The 13,293-nt window shown below is 39.1% G+C and overlaps 1 pseudogene; it reads left to right on the forward strand.

Moving 5' to 3' along the window:
* Positions 1-7,584: 7,584 nt before the first annotated feature.
* LOC102990858 (protein farnesyltransferase/geranylgeranyltransferase type-1 subunit alpha-like) lies at positions 7,585-8,730 on the forward strand (annotated as a pseudogene).
* Positions 8,731-13,293: the final 4,563 nt, after the last annotated feature.

The raw sequence follows: 13,293 nt of genomic DNA on the forward strand, positions 1-13,293 counted from the left end.
GGCCCGCATACCACCACAAAAAAAAAAAAAAAAAAAAAAAAAAACTCCAATGAGGGAATTCCCTGGCAGTCCAGTGGTTAGGACTCCGTGATTTCACTGCTGAGGGTGAGGGTTCGATCCCTGATCAGGGAACTAAGATCACGTGAGGTGTGACCAAAAAAAACAAAAAACAAATAAAACTCCGCTGAGATACTAACAGGTCATGAAGACAACACTTGCTAACATATTGTGTTGGCAATGGAGAGGGGAATAGCCATGTGTTTCATCACTGGTGAAAATATAAGTTGTTCCAGCATCTATGGAGGGCAATTAGGTAATAGCCATCAAAATTATAAATGCAAATAACCTTTAATTCAGCAATTCCATCCCTAGGGATTTATTCATTCATTCCCCAAATATTTATTTAGCACCAACTATGCGGCAGGCACTGTTTTATGCTCTAGAATTTATCTTCTATATTCTATGAAAAGTCTGGGAACATGGGGCTGTTTATTATTATCACAGAGTTACTCACAAGAAAGAAGGCTTGAATCTCAACCAGAGAATACAATTAAGATTATATCAGAGCACCTTAAATAAAATGAAAAAAGTGTAATAAATGTTTCCCTACTTACAAATCTTTAGATAATCTGTGTATACACGGCTATTGGTTTGTTTTTGAAACATTGTATAGAGAATAAAATTTAAATGCACTTCGTTACAGGAGTGGTTAAATAAATTATGATTTGCATCCTGCTCTGTCACCAGTGCTGTCTTCATGGGCACGTGAGCTGTGCAGTCACACAGGGTCCCACACTCGGAAGGGCCTCATATTTGATGTTGCCTCTTGAAGCAGAGGAGCTATGAACAGATTGGGTGTCACCATTCCTTGCCACCTCATTCGCAAATAGCATCTGTGATGTTCCATGAGCACAGAATTCTGGTGGACTCGTGGTACATGAGAAATTCAGCCCATTTGTACAAGGTAAGTGTGTTACATGTATGACTGAATAAGCACTGAGAGGCCATGCTTTCCTTTTGAACTAGAACTTGCTCTGAAGCCAGAAAGAAGACAGTTTTCTAAGAAACATTGAAGACCAAGGAGCTATATCATATCATTTCTTACTTGCGTTACTTCTCCGTGTTAGCCAATCACTTATGCTGAAAATGATGACAGAGAAGGAAGAGGCGACAAGGCAACCCAGAGTTCCTTTTCCTTTCAGTCCTTCCTTGCTTATCAGGAAGCTGAAAGTAAAGTGTTGGTAGAATGTGCACATATCAAGAAGTGAAATCAAAACATTTGAGTTCATTTATCCAGAGTTCCCATTGTTCTGGTAAGAATAAAATAGACGTGTGAGTACAAGTTACAAAATACAAATTGTATGATTTCGGTGATTCAACGTAGGAGTTAAATGCTCTTTAAAACTGGCATTGCACAATATGAAGAAGGATGGTAAATTTCATAATAACGATTTAAATTAAAAATTTTTCTTTACTTAGATGACATTGAATAGCAAATAAAAAGCACCATGGTGAGACAAGTTAGAGACCATGAAAGAATGGAAAAAGCTTTATATTTTATTGCCTTTAATGGTACTTTGCCCCTGCTTTTTGAATAAGGGACCCACATTTTCACTTTGCACTGAGCCCCTCAAATTAGATAGCTTGTCCTGTTCTTCACTTATGAATTTTGTGACATTGGGCAAGTTATTTAAACACTCACCTCTGCAAAGTGGGAAGAACAGTCATACCTATCGAATAGTATTGTTGAGAGGATTAAATATGCTAATAAGTAAAACTCTTAAAGTTTAGCTATCTTACATTTACTATTATTATCATTATAGCTGTGTTGCTATTATCAAATAGACAATAGGAGAGTATCCAGTCTTAAAAAAGAAAGAGGAAGTCTTTTTTTTACTACATGTACTGCTAGAGAGTGGTCTCCAAAATATATTAAGTGAAAAAACAAAAAAAGGTGTCAAACAATGTTTTTGACATGCTTCCATTTGTGTAAGGAAGGAGAGAAAAAAAAATGTCTTACATATGTACTTGCATACACTTAAAACATGTTTCTGGGAGAGGTCACAATTAAATAACACTGGTTGCTTTCAGGGAGGGGAACCAAGCAGCTGGAAGATGAGGTGAGAGGGGAATTTTTCTCTCTTCAAACTTTTGAACCATGTCAAACTATCACTTATCAAAAAATAAATTAAACATTTTAAACATCTTCTTTATTTTATTTTACACAATGCACTGCCAGGCACAGAAGCCTAAATGAATAACTGTTGGCTAAAATATTTCTCTAAAATTTAAAATGGGGCGTCCCTGGTGGCGCAGTGGTTAAGAATCCTCCTGCCGATGCACGGAACACGGGTTCGTGCCCCAGTCCGGGAGGATCCCACATGCCGCGGAGCGGCTGGGCCCGTGAGCCATGGCCGCTGAGCCTGCGCGTCCGGAGCCTGTGCTCCGCAACGGGAGAGGCCGCAGCAGTGAGAGGCCCGCGTACCGCAAAATAAATAAATAAATAAAGTCAGAAAAATAGAGATCAATAGCCACTATAGTCTTCCCTGGGAGATGTTGTAGACACAGGTCAGATTTTCAGGGAAGTCCAGTTAGAGTCAGGGCAGAAACTGAAGAAAGGAACTACTAGTTCAAGGAACAGGGACCATGTAGAGCAGAACTAGTCTAAGAGACTTGTTGGAGTTTGCAAGAAGATGTAGTTTTCTAGAAGCTGAACAGGGCAGTGTCAGACTAGGGGATCTTGTCTCAGCTGTGCTTGACGCAGGTTTGCTCTTTATGCCCCTTCCTAATAAAGGTAATGGATGCCTCTGCCGCTGCAGTTGCCTTTTACTTTGGTCTCCTGGATATGACCATGACTTTTATTCCCACTCATGTCTGCTTCTAGGTTAACTCTCTAGATGAACAAAAAGCTGACTGACCAATTAACCTAATTATCAATTCACCAAAATCTTTTTTTAAAATGAAATATAATTGACATGTAACATTTCTATTAGTCATAACATAATATTACAAATATATTCATTTTATAAAATTAATAGATTAAAATGTAATAATTTTATAAATTAAAGGTATATTTATAAACATATTATTTATAAATAACAAAAATATTTCTATTAATAACATACATTTTAAGGCAATTCCTGTTTTGCTGAAGGTGCTAAATGTTCAAAGCATTTTGAAACAGAAACATTTTTAGGGGTATTCCCCAGCGATCCAGTGGTTGGGACGCTGCGCTTTCACTGACGAGTGCGAGGGTTCAATCCCTGATCAGGGAACTAAGATCTTGCAAGGTGCGAGGTGCAGCGGAAAAAAAAAAAAAAATTTTTGTTTAAATATATTATAATTTTTTGTCTCCTCAGGGTTATTCTCTTCTTTTTTAAACATTTATTTGAAATATAATACATGTACAGAAAAGAATTATATGTACAGTTTAACAGATAGTGATAAAGCAAACACCTGTATAACCAACACCCATCATTAGCATCATGAAAGGCCCTTTGACTCTTCCGGATCACAGTACACTCCCCTCTTGTAGGGTTACAACTCTCATGACTTTTGTAGTAAATACCTTTCTTGCTTTTCTTTATACTTCCACCAATTGTGCATGTATCCCTAAACATAGTTTAGTCTTTTAAAATTGTTATATAAATAGAATTATATATGATATATGTATTATTTTAACATTGTATCTTGAAATAAAGACTTACAGAAAAGTTGCAAAAATAATACAAAGAATTCCCATCCATTCTTCTTTGAGATTCCTCAAATGTTAACATTTTACAAAGTTTGTTATAATTTTCTTTCTCTCTCTCTCCACACGCACACAGATTTTTTTTTTCAGAACTGTTGGAGAATAAATTGCAGATATAATGTCCCTTTACCCATAAATACTTGTTTTTCCTAAAAATAAGGCTATTATCTTCTATCATAGCGCAGTTACCAAAATCAAGAAATTAATATTGACACTACTATTTAATCTGTTGACCTTATTTGAATTTTGCCAGTTGTCTCACTAATGTGCTTTATAGGAAAAGAACATTAAAAAAAATAACTTCTGGTCCAGGATCCAATCCAGCATCACACATTGAATTTTCTTGTCAATTTAGTCTCTTTTAATCTGGAAGAGTTCTTTAGTCTATCTTTGCCTTTCATAACCTTGATGCTTTTGAAGATTACAGCTTACTTACTATGTACAATGTCCCTCAGTTTGAATTTGTCTGGTATTTCCTCATAATTAGATTCAGGTTATGCATTTTTGGCAGGAATGTCATATCCAGAAGTGATGCTGTATACTTCTCCATGCATCCTATCAGGAAGCACATGGTATCTACTTGTCTTGTCGCTGATGTTAATTTTGATCACGTGGTTAAGGTGGCATCTGCCGAGGTTCCCCACTCTAAAGTTATTAATTGTAGGGAATTCTCTGGCGGTCCAGTGGTTAGGACTCCTTGCTCTCACTGCCGAGGGCCCAGGTTCAATCTCTGGTCAGGGAACTAACATCCCACAAGCTGTGCGGTGCAGCCAAAAAAAAAAAAGTTGTTAATTGTGAGGCAAAAATAATGTGTCTTGTGGGAAGGGACTTTGAGACTATGTACATATCCTGTTTCTCATCGAACTTCTGCCTATTAGTTTTAGCATTCAGTGATCATTCTGGCCCCAAACAATTATTACTCTGGTGGTTGCCAAGTAGTGATACGTATTGTTTTGTTTCTTACTTTTTTATTTGTAAAATTCATCTATATTTTTGTGTCTAATTCTAGTTTATACCATTCCATCGTTTGAATTATACCATCATTTATTTATAATTTTATTGGTGATAGACATTTGGGGTGTTTGTACTTTTAAGTAATTTTTAAAAATCTCTAATGAACATTTTGTACATAGATCCTGGTGCATATAATAACACACCTATCTAGGGCCACTATCGTTGCCACTAGCCACATGTAGCTATTGGGCACTTTAAGTGTGGTTAGTCCAAATTGAAATGTGGCATAAGTGTAAAATACATAACACATTTCAGGACTTTCCTGGCGGTCCAGTGGTTAAGACTCTGCACTTCCAGTGCAGGGGGCGCAGCTTTGATCCCTGGTCGGGGAAAAAAGGTCCCACATGCCATGTGGCGTGGCCAAGAAACAAACAAACAAACAAGAAACCCATACCGCATTTCAAAGACTTAATATGAAAATAAAGTAAAATATTTTATTCATGTTTATGCTCATTACATGTTCGTATGATATTTTGGATTTGGGGGTTAAATAAAATATACAAAACCCCCTTACAGGGATGAATAAGACTTGCTTCATCCAAGGACACTTTCGCTTTCTGAGCCAGCCTGCATCCAATGACTGGTCAACACAGGGGTATGAAGTCCTGTCTCCTTGCCCCAACTCAGGACCACTCTAAAGGTCCACCCACTACAATGTTTATAAATATTTGTAATATTTATTCCTTCCCCTAAAAGTGAACTTGTTTTGAGTTTATTCCACCTCATTTTGTCAAATTGTAAACATGTTCGTTAAAAATGTCATAAGCATAATTATGTAAAACTTATTTTTGAATATATTTTTCAGAAAAGTTTCTAAAAGTTGGAAAATACGTTTTTACCTGGAAATTGAGTAAACAAGGTGTTTGTGTTCCTAAGAAAGCCTATGGAATTACTCATAGGATCTATGCTAAGACTCATGGCTACTGAAACTCCACAGCTCCCCTAGTGAATGTTTTAGTACAAATGCCTGGCCTTCTGAGAGTTTTCCAGCATTGAGCAAAGAAAGTATCAGGCTCCCATGGGAGGGTGTCAAGTTGAGTTTTCTGCAGAAAACTGCAACATCCATACCAGATTGTTAGGTGACTCCAACCTTCTCGTGCAGATTGGAGGAAGAAAATTTTGCTAGCAGAGGCCAAAGACATACAGTACTAGACTACTATACTTTTCAAGGGACTGTACTGTAAGATTAAAAATGTTTTCTTTATTTTTTGTTTGCTTTATGTGTTATTTGTGTGAAAAGTATTATAAACCTGTTATAGTACGGTACTATATAGCCGATTGTGTCACTTGGATACCTAGGCTAACTTTGCTGGACTTAACGAACAAATTGGACTTATGAATGCACCCTTGGAATGGAACTCATTCGTATGCAGGGGACTTACTGTATTGGCTAGGAGTCTGCAGTGGCTGAGATAGAGAGGGACTGGATCTTCAGATAAGATTATATGTCCCTTTCATCCATGCCCTTCTTTATTTTTTTGCTCCCTGCTTAACTTGCTGAAGGAAAAAGGATGTCAATTTGCATTAAACAAGTGTGGTGCTTTCAGTAATTTCTCTTGTTTTGCCTACCTTTTGACATTGTGAACCCAAGGGTCTCAGGTTTAACCTTGAGTTAATACTCCTAAAATATCTAGCTTCAGAACTGCCCAGTCAGCTGAGGCCCTCACTGAGACTTCATCATAGCTCAACGTCTCCCCCGCTCAACCTGCTTCCTTTCCTTCTCTTCCGTAGATGTTCATCCCAAGAACATTCCCTAATAAAAGCTTTGTACATTAATTTTTGTTTCAGAGTCTCCTTCCTGGGGACCTCAGCCTGCGACACTTCACTTCAACCATTTCTCGGGAAGCCCCACCAAAGTGAGGGCATAAATGAAGAAGAGGAAGGCATTGGATACAGGAAACAGGAGAACCATCGTAAAGGAAGAGCAAAGGGAATCTCTAGGATGATGGTAAAGAGAAAGCTAAGGATGCAACTAACAGAAGGCAACCAGTCCAGATAGAAGCAGTTCTGACAGCTACAGAAGATACTTTAAGATGATGAAATCGATAGCATAACTGGTACAGTTGAACATGTTGAGAGGAGATTTGGACAAATGGTAAAGAGTTTGGAGTTGAATTAATTATAAGTACTTAAAAGTTAGCAATGAGAAACAAGGCAAATAATCTAGGGAAAACAAAAAAATTGTACAGGGAAGGAAATCACAGTGTTATATTGGCTCAGTTGTGAACAGGGTTTAAAAAGTGATAAAATTGGGGCTTCCCTGGTGGCGCAGTGGTTGAGAGTCCGCCTGCCGATGTGGGGGACACGGGTTCGTGCCCCGGTCCGGGAAGATCCCACGTGCCGCGGAGCGGCTGGGCCCGTGGGCCATGGCCGCTGAGCCTGCGTGTCCGAAGCCTGCGCCCCGCAACGGGAGAGGCCACAGCAGTGAGAGGCCCGCGTACCGCAAAAAAAAGCGATGAAATTGTAAACCTTGAATATTGCTCTAGCCACAATTATAATTATATCGAAGGCAGACTAGGAAGATTATTTATGTAGGGAGAAGCGATGTAGGAAATATAAATCTTCATTCTCCTCAGTGGCAGTCAGTAGATAACTCCTAAAATTGAAAAATCAAACATTGCATTTGGAGAATACAGGGAAATACTAAGAGAATCTGGTAAAGGAGATGAAAGTGATTCCCTCTGGGGAAGAGACTGGTCTTTTTTACAAGTGTGAAAACCTTTTTCACAGCTCAAACTATAGGAATGTCTGTCTTTGATAAGAATAAATGGAATAGGGGCGGAGCGTCCGCCGCCTCCTCCGCGGGGGGCCGAGGAGAGATGGCGGCCGCCGACGGCGTCCGGGCGGCTGCGCAGGGCGGGGAGCTTGGTCAGCCCGACACCCAGCCGCCCCAGCCGCCGCAAGAAGAGGCGCCGGCGTCCCCTATGGACGAAGGGTTCCTGAGCCTGGACTCGCCCACCAATGTCCTGTACAGGGACAGGGCAGAAGGGGCTGATATAGGTCCAGTGCTGCAGAATGATGGCCCCAATGCAGCGGTCAAGATCATTTATAGTGAAAAATTTCAGGATGTTTATGATTATTTCCGGGAGAGATGTGAACGGGCTTTTAAACTAACCAGAGATGCTATCGAGTTAAATTCAGCCAATTACACAGTGTGGTATTTTCGGAGAGTTCTCTTAAATTCACTTCAAAAGGATCTACATGAGGAAATGAACTACATCACGGCAGTAATTGAGGAACAGCCCCCAAAACTATCAAGTTTGGCAGCATAGGCGAGTGCTTGTGGAATGGCTGAGAGACCTATCTCAGGAGCTTGAGTTTATTGCTGATATTCTTAATCAGGATGCAAAGAATTATCACGCTTGGCAACATCGACAATGGGTTATTCAGGACTTTAACTTTTGGGATAATGAGCTGCAGTATGTAGACCAACTTCTCAAAGAGGATGTGAGAAATAACTGTCTGGAACCAAAGATAGTTTGTAATTTCTAACACCACGGGCTACAATGATCGTGCTGTATTGAAGAGAGAAGTCCAGTACACTCTGGAAACGATCAAACTAGTACCACATAATGAAAGTGCATGGAACTATTTGAAAGGGATTTTGCAGGATCGTGGTTTTTCCAAGTATCCCAACCTGTTAAATCAAATCAATTACTTGATTTACAACCAAGTCACAGTTCCCCCAATTGCCTTTCTCATGGACATCTATGAAGACATGCTAGAAAACCAATACGACAACAAGGAGGACGTTCTTAATAAAGCATTAGAGTTATGTGAAATCCTAGCTAAAGAAAAGGACACTATAAGAAAGGAATATGGGAGATATATTGGAAGATCCCTTCAAAGCAAACACAGCACAGAAAGTGACCCATCTACAAATGTATGGCAATAACACCATCTAGAAGAACTTGATGGGATGCTTTTATTTTTCTAAGAGACTCTAATGCAGGAGTTAAAAACCAGAGCGATCATTCCCTTTGCCTGTGGTGTAAAACGTACATTACACAGGTACTGCTTTTTAACATGAACTCAGTGTGATGCTCCTTGGGTGCTGCAGCTATTCAGACTAGTTCTAAGTAATTTGATTCTTGTTAAGCAGAGTAATTCAGGGGAGGGAGGAGAAACAGGAAGTCCCCAAAGGAACTTTTGTAGCCTTTCAACATTTACTGTAACCCCTTAGCATCAACTCCCCCTAAACGGTGTATGTCAAGATTTGCAGCGTTAATGTTTGCAGGTAACGCATATGTAAAGGATATGAGTCACTTACATTTTGGTTCAGAAAGCAGGGAATGCAGTTGTTACATTAGAGCTGCTCTGCCACACTCACGGTATCTTGCTATCACTGTAACCAGCTAATGCCAAAAGAATGGTTTTGTAATGAAATTATGGCTGTATCCTAAAAAAAAAAAAAAAAAAAAGGAATACAACGGACTACTACGCAGCCATAAAAAAAGAACGAAATAATGCCATTTGCAGCAACATGGATGCAACTAGAGATTCTCATACTAAGTGAAGTAAGTCAGAAAGAGAAAGACAACTACCACATGATATCACTTATATATGGAATCTAAAATATGTCACAAGTGAACCTATCTATGAAACAGAAAGAGACTCACAGACATAGAGAACAGGCTTGTGGTTACCAAGAGGGAGGGATGGACCCGGAGTTTGGGGTTAGTAGATGCAAACTATTACATGTAGAATGGATAAACAACAAGGTCCTACTGTATAGCACGGGGAACTACAGTCAATATCCTGGGATAAACCGTAATGAAAAAGAACATAAGAAAGAATGTATATATGTGTATAACTGAGTCACTTTGCTGTGCAGCAGAAATTAACACATTGTAACTATACTTCAATAAAAAATAAATTTAAAAAGTAAAAATACATGTTTTAAAAAGGGAAACCTCATACCTATCTTAGGAGGGTTTATACCACATATGCAGGATAGTTGGAATCTAAAAAATCTAGCAATGTCATTTACCACAGTTACAGAGTAAAGAACAAAGACTACATGGTCAAAAAAACTTATTTGGAAATAATTTCAAACTTTCAAGAGTTGCAAAACTAAAAATAATACAGAGAATACTCTTTACGCAGATTCACCTCTTGTTATTATTTACCTTATTTGCTCTCCTCTTTATATGTATGTATGTGTATATATACATAATATATGTATACAAATATGTACATACACATATACTTATATATGCATGTGTCTTTATATTTAATTATATATCTATGTATAGAATTATATATGTGAGACTTTTTCTGAAACTTTCATGGGTAAATTATAAATATCATGGTCCTTTACCACTTAAATACTTCAGTGGTTATTTTCTAAAAATAGGAATATTCTCTTACATAACAACAGCACATACATTTACAGTTCATAAATTTATAATACTTTAATCTACCATCCATGTTCCAAATTAGTCAGCTGACTTAGTGATGTTCTTTATAGCCTTTTTTTCTCTCCAAGACAGGATCCAGTCTACAGTCAGGTATTCAATTGTCATGTCTTCAACCTCCTTTAATTTGGAATATTTCCACAGACAACTTTTATGACACTAACATTCTTGAAGAGTGTATTCCCCCACTCCGATGCTTTGTATTTTTTTTTAACATAGAATATTCTTTATTTTGTATTTGTTCAATGCTTCCTTTTTTTAAACTTAAGTTATGCATTCTCGGCTGGAATACTGTATAGCTGAGGTTGTGTCTCTCTCAGGATATCCCATCTGGAGGCACACAATAATAGTCTGTCTTTCGTTAGTGATGTAATTTTGGCTATCTAGTAGAGGTGTTGTCTAATTTCTCCAATACTAATTCTTTTTTCTCCTTTGCAATTAATAAGATGTATATGGGGAGACAATTTAAAACCATGCAAATATAGTACTTCTCATCCAAATCTCCCCCTAGATTTAGCATTCATTGATGATTGTTGCCTGATTCAATCTTTACTGTATAATGGCTACAGAATGAGTCCGGCATTGCCTCTGCATCTACAACTTTCAGCCATGGGCCTGACATTGAGAACCCAGTGGGTCCAGAAGGCAGAACATGGAGCCAAAGGGGATTATTCTCAAGCCTTAAGGCCTGATGAAATTTGCCCCATTAGGTTTTGGACTTACTTGGGACATATCACTCCTTTCTTTTTTCCTGTTTCTCCCTTTTGGAATGAGAATGTCAGTCCTATGCCTGTCTCAGTATCGTATCTTGGAAACACATAACTTGTTTGGTTTCACAGGTTCACAGATGGAGAGGAATCTGCCTCAAGATGAATTGTACCTCGGGACTTCCCTGGAGGTCCAGTGGTTGAGATTTCGCCTTCCAGTGCAGGGGGTGCGGGTTCAATCCCTGGTCGGGGAGCTGGGTTCTCACATGCCTCGCAGCTAAAAAGCCAAGGCATAGAACAGAAGCAATGTTGTAACAAATTCAATAGAGACTTTAAAAATGGTCCATATCAAAGAAAAAAGAAGTTAAAAAAAAAAGATGAATTGTACCTCAGGTCTCACCCATATCTGATTTAGATGATATTTGGATGAGACTTTGGAGTTGATGCCAGAACCAGTTAAGACTTTTGGGCTGCTGGGATGGAATAAATGTATTTTGCAGGTGAGAAGGACATGAATTTGGGGGGGAAAGAGGGAGAATCCAGTAGACTGAATGTTTATGTCCTCTCAAAATTCATGTGTTAAAATACTAACTCCCAATGTGATGGTATTAAGAGGTGGGGCCTTAGGAAGTGATTAGGGCATGAGGGCAGAACCCTCATGAATGAAATTAGTTCACTTATAGAAGAGACCCTAGAGAGGTCCCTTTCCTCTTCTGCCATGTGAGGACATAGCTAGAAGACCACCATTTATGAACCAGGAAGTGGGCCTTCATCAGACACTGAATCTGCTAGCACCTTGATCTTGGACTCCACAGGCTCCAGAACTGTGAGAATGTTGTTTAAGCCACCCAGTCTGATATTTTTGTTACAGCAGACTGTATGCCCTACCTTTCCTCCTTTCTTTGCTCTTTATTTTATTAATTATTGATATGGGCTCATGAATTCCTATTTTTCTCCAATAGCATTATTGTACTTGATTTTGGGAGGATCAAATGTATGAAGTTTGGCCAGTCAAGTTGGCTCTTGTGTCCTTGTGACATGCCTCCAACTCCAACTGAGTATTGTCAAGTTTTGAATTTTTGCCCATCTGTTCGGTGAGAAATTGTATCTCTATGTAGTTTTTTTTTTTTTAATATATATTTATTTTGGCTATGCCAGATCTTCGTTGTGGCATGCAGGCTTCTTAGTTGCGGCATGCAAACTCTTAGTTGCTGCATGCATGCAGGATCTAGTTCCCTGACCAGGGACTGAACCCGGGCCCCCTGCATTGGGAGCATGGAGTCTTACTCACTGGACCACCAGGGAAGTCTCTGTATCTCTATGTAGTTTTAATTTGCATGTATCTTACTGAGTGAATTTGAATGTTTCATGTTTAAGGGGCATTTTTTATATCTTTTCGTGAATTGTGTTGTTTGTGTCTTTTCCTCTCTCAAAATTAAAAAAAATTTCTTTTTACACATTAGGGGAATTATCCCTTTATCTGTGACATAAGGGCAAATATTTCTTCCCAGTTTGTCATTTGTCTTTTTTTTGGTCATGCAAAATGTTTCTAATGTAGTCAAATTTATCAATGCTTTTTGTTGATTTTTTTTTTCCAATTTAAGGTGACATTTCACTTCCTCATATGCTTTTAAAAGGATTTCTTTAGCTTTGCAGTTGTTTTGGGGAGAGTCTTTTTTATCAGCAGAAAGCCTTTAATTTACATTTGCTGGCTTTTTGCAATAGTTTTGTATGGACGGGGATCGCTTTGCTCTATTCCCAATCATTTCATGGGCAGGATTCCTAGTTTGAGAGCTCTTTTTTGCAGTTTCAGGATCTTGCTGGTAGGGGTGGGAAGAATGATGTGCTTTCTCTTTTCTGCCGGCCTTTTATTTCCCCTTTTTCCTTTCAATGCCTCTTTTTCATATCTTATTCTCCCGCAGAAACACTGCTTGTATGAGGCTGCCACTCCTGGTCCCAGACATTTTCAAACCTTTCCCTGAAGTGAGGGCTATAATCTACCAAGTCCCAACCTGTGTTCGGTATTTTACATTTGTTTCATTTTTCCCCCCGAAGATTCTGGTCTTCCTGTAATAAGTCTTCTACTCCATTCTGCTCTGTCCATGGAGAGATTTAGCCTTTTTCCTCACTTTCTGTGACCACAGGCTAACGGTGATAGCAGGATCCCTACTGGAAAATTTCCCCTCTACTTACAGGTAATTTGAAGTTATAGTATTCTCTTAATAATGAAGCCATGGGGCTTCCCTGGTGGTGCAGTGGTTGAGAGTCCGCCTGCCGATGCTAGGGGATACGGGTTCGTGCCCCGGTCCGGGAAGATCCCGCATGCCGCGGAGCGGCTGGGCCCGTGAGCCATGGCCGCTGAGCCTGCGCGTCCGGAGCCTGTGCTCCGCAGCGGGAGAGGCCA

Source organism: Physeter macrocephalus, chromosome 14, assembly GCF_002837175.3.
Source record: "Physeter macrocephalus isolate SW-GA chromosome 14, ASM283717v5, whole genome shotgun sequence".
NCBI classification, from domain to species: domain Eukaryota; kingdom Metazoa; phylum Chordata; class Mammalia; order Artiodactyla; family Physeteridae; genus Physeter; species Physeter macrocephalus.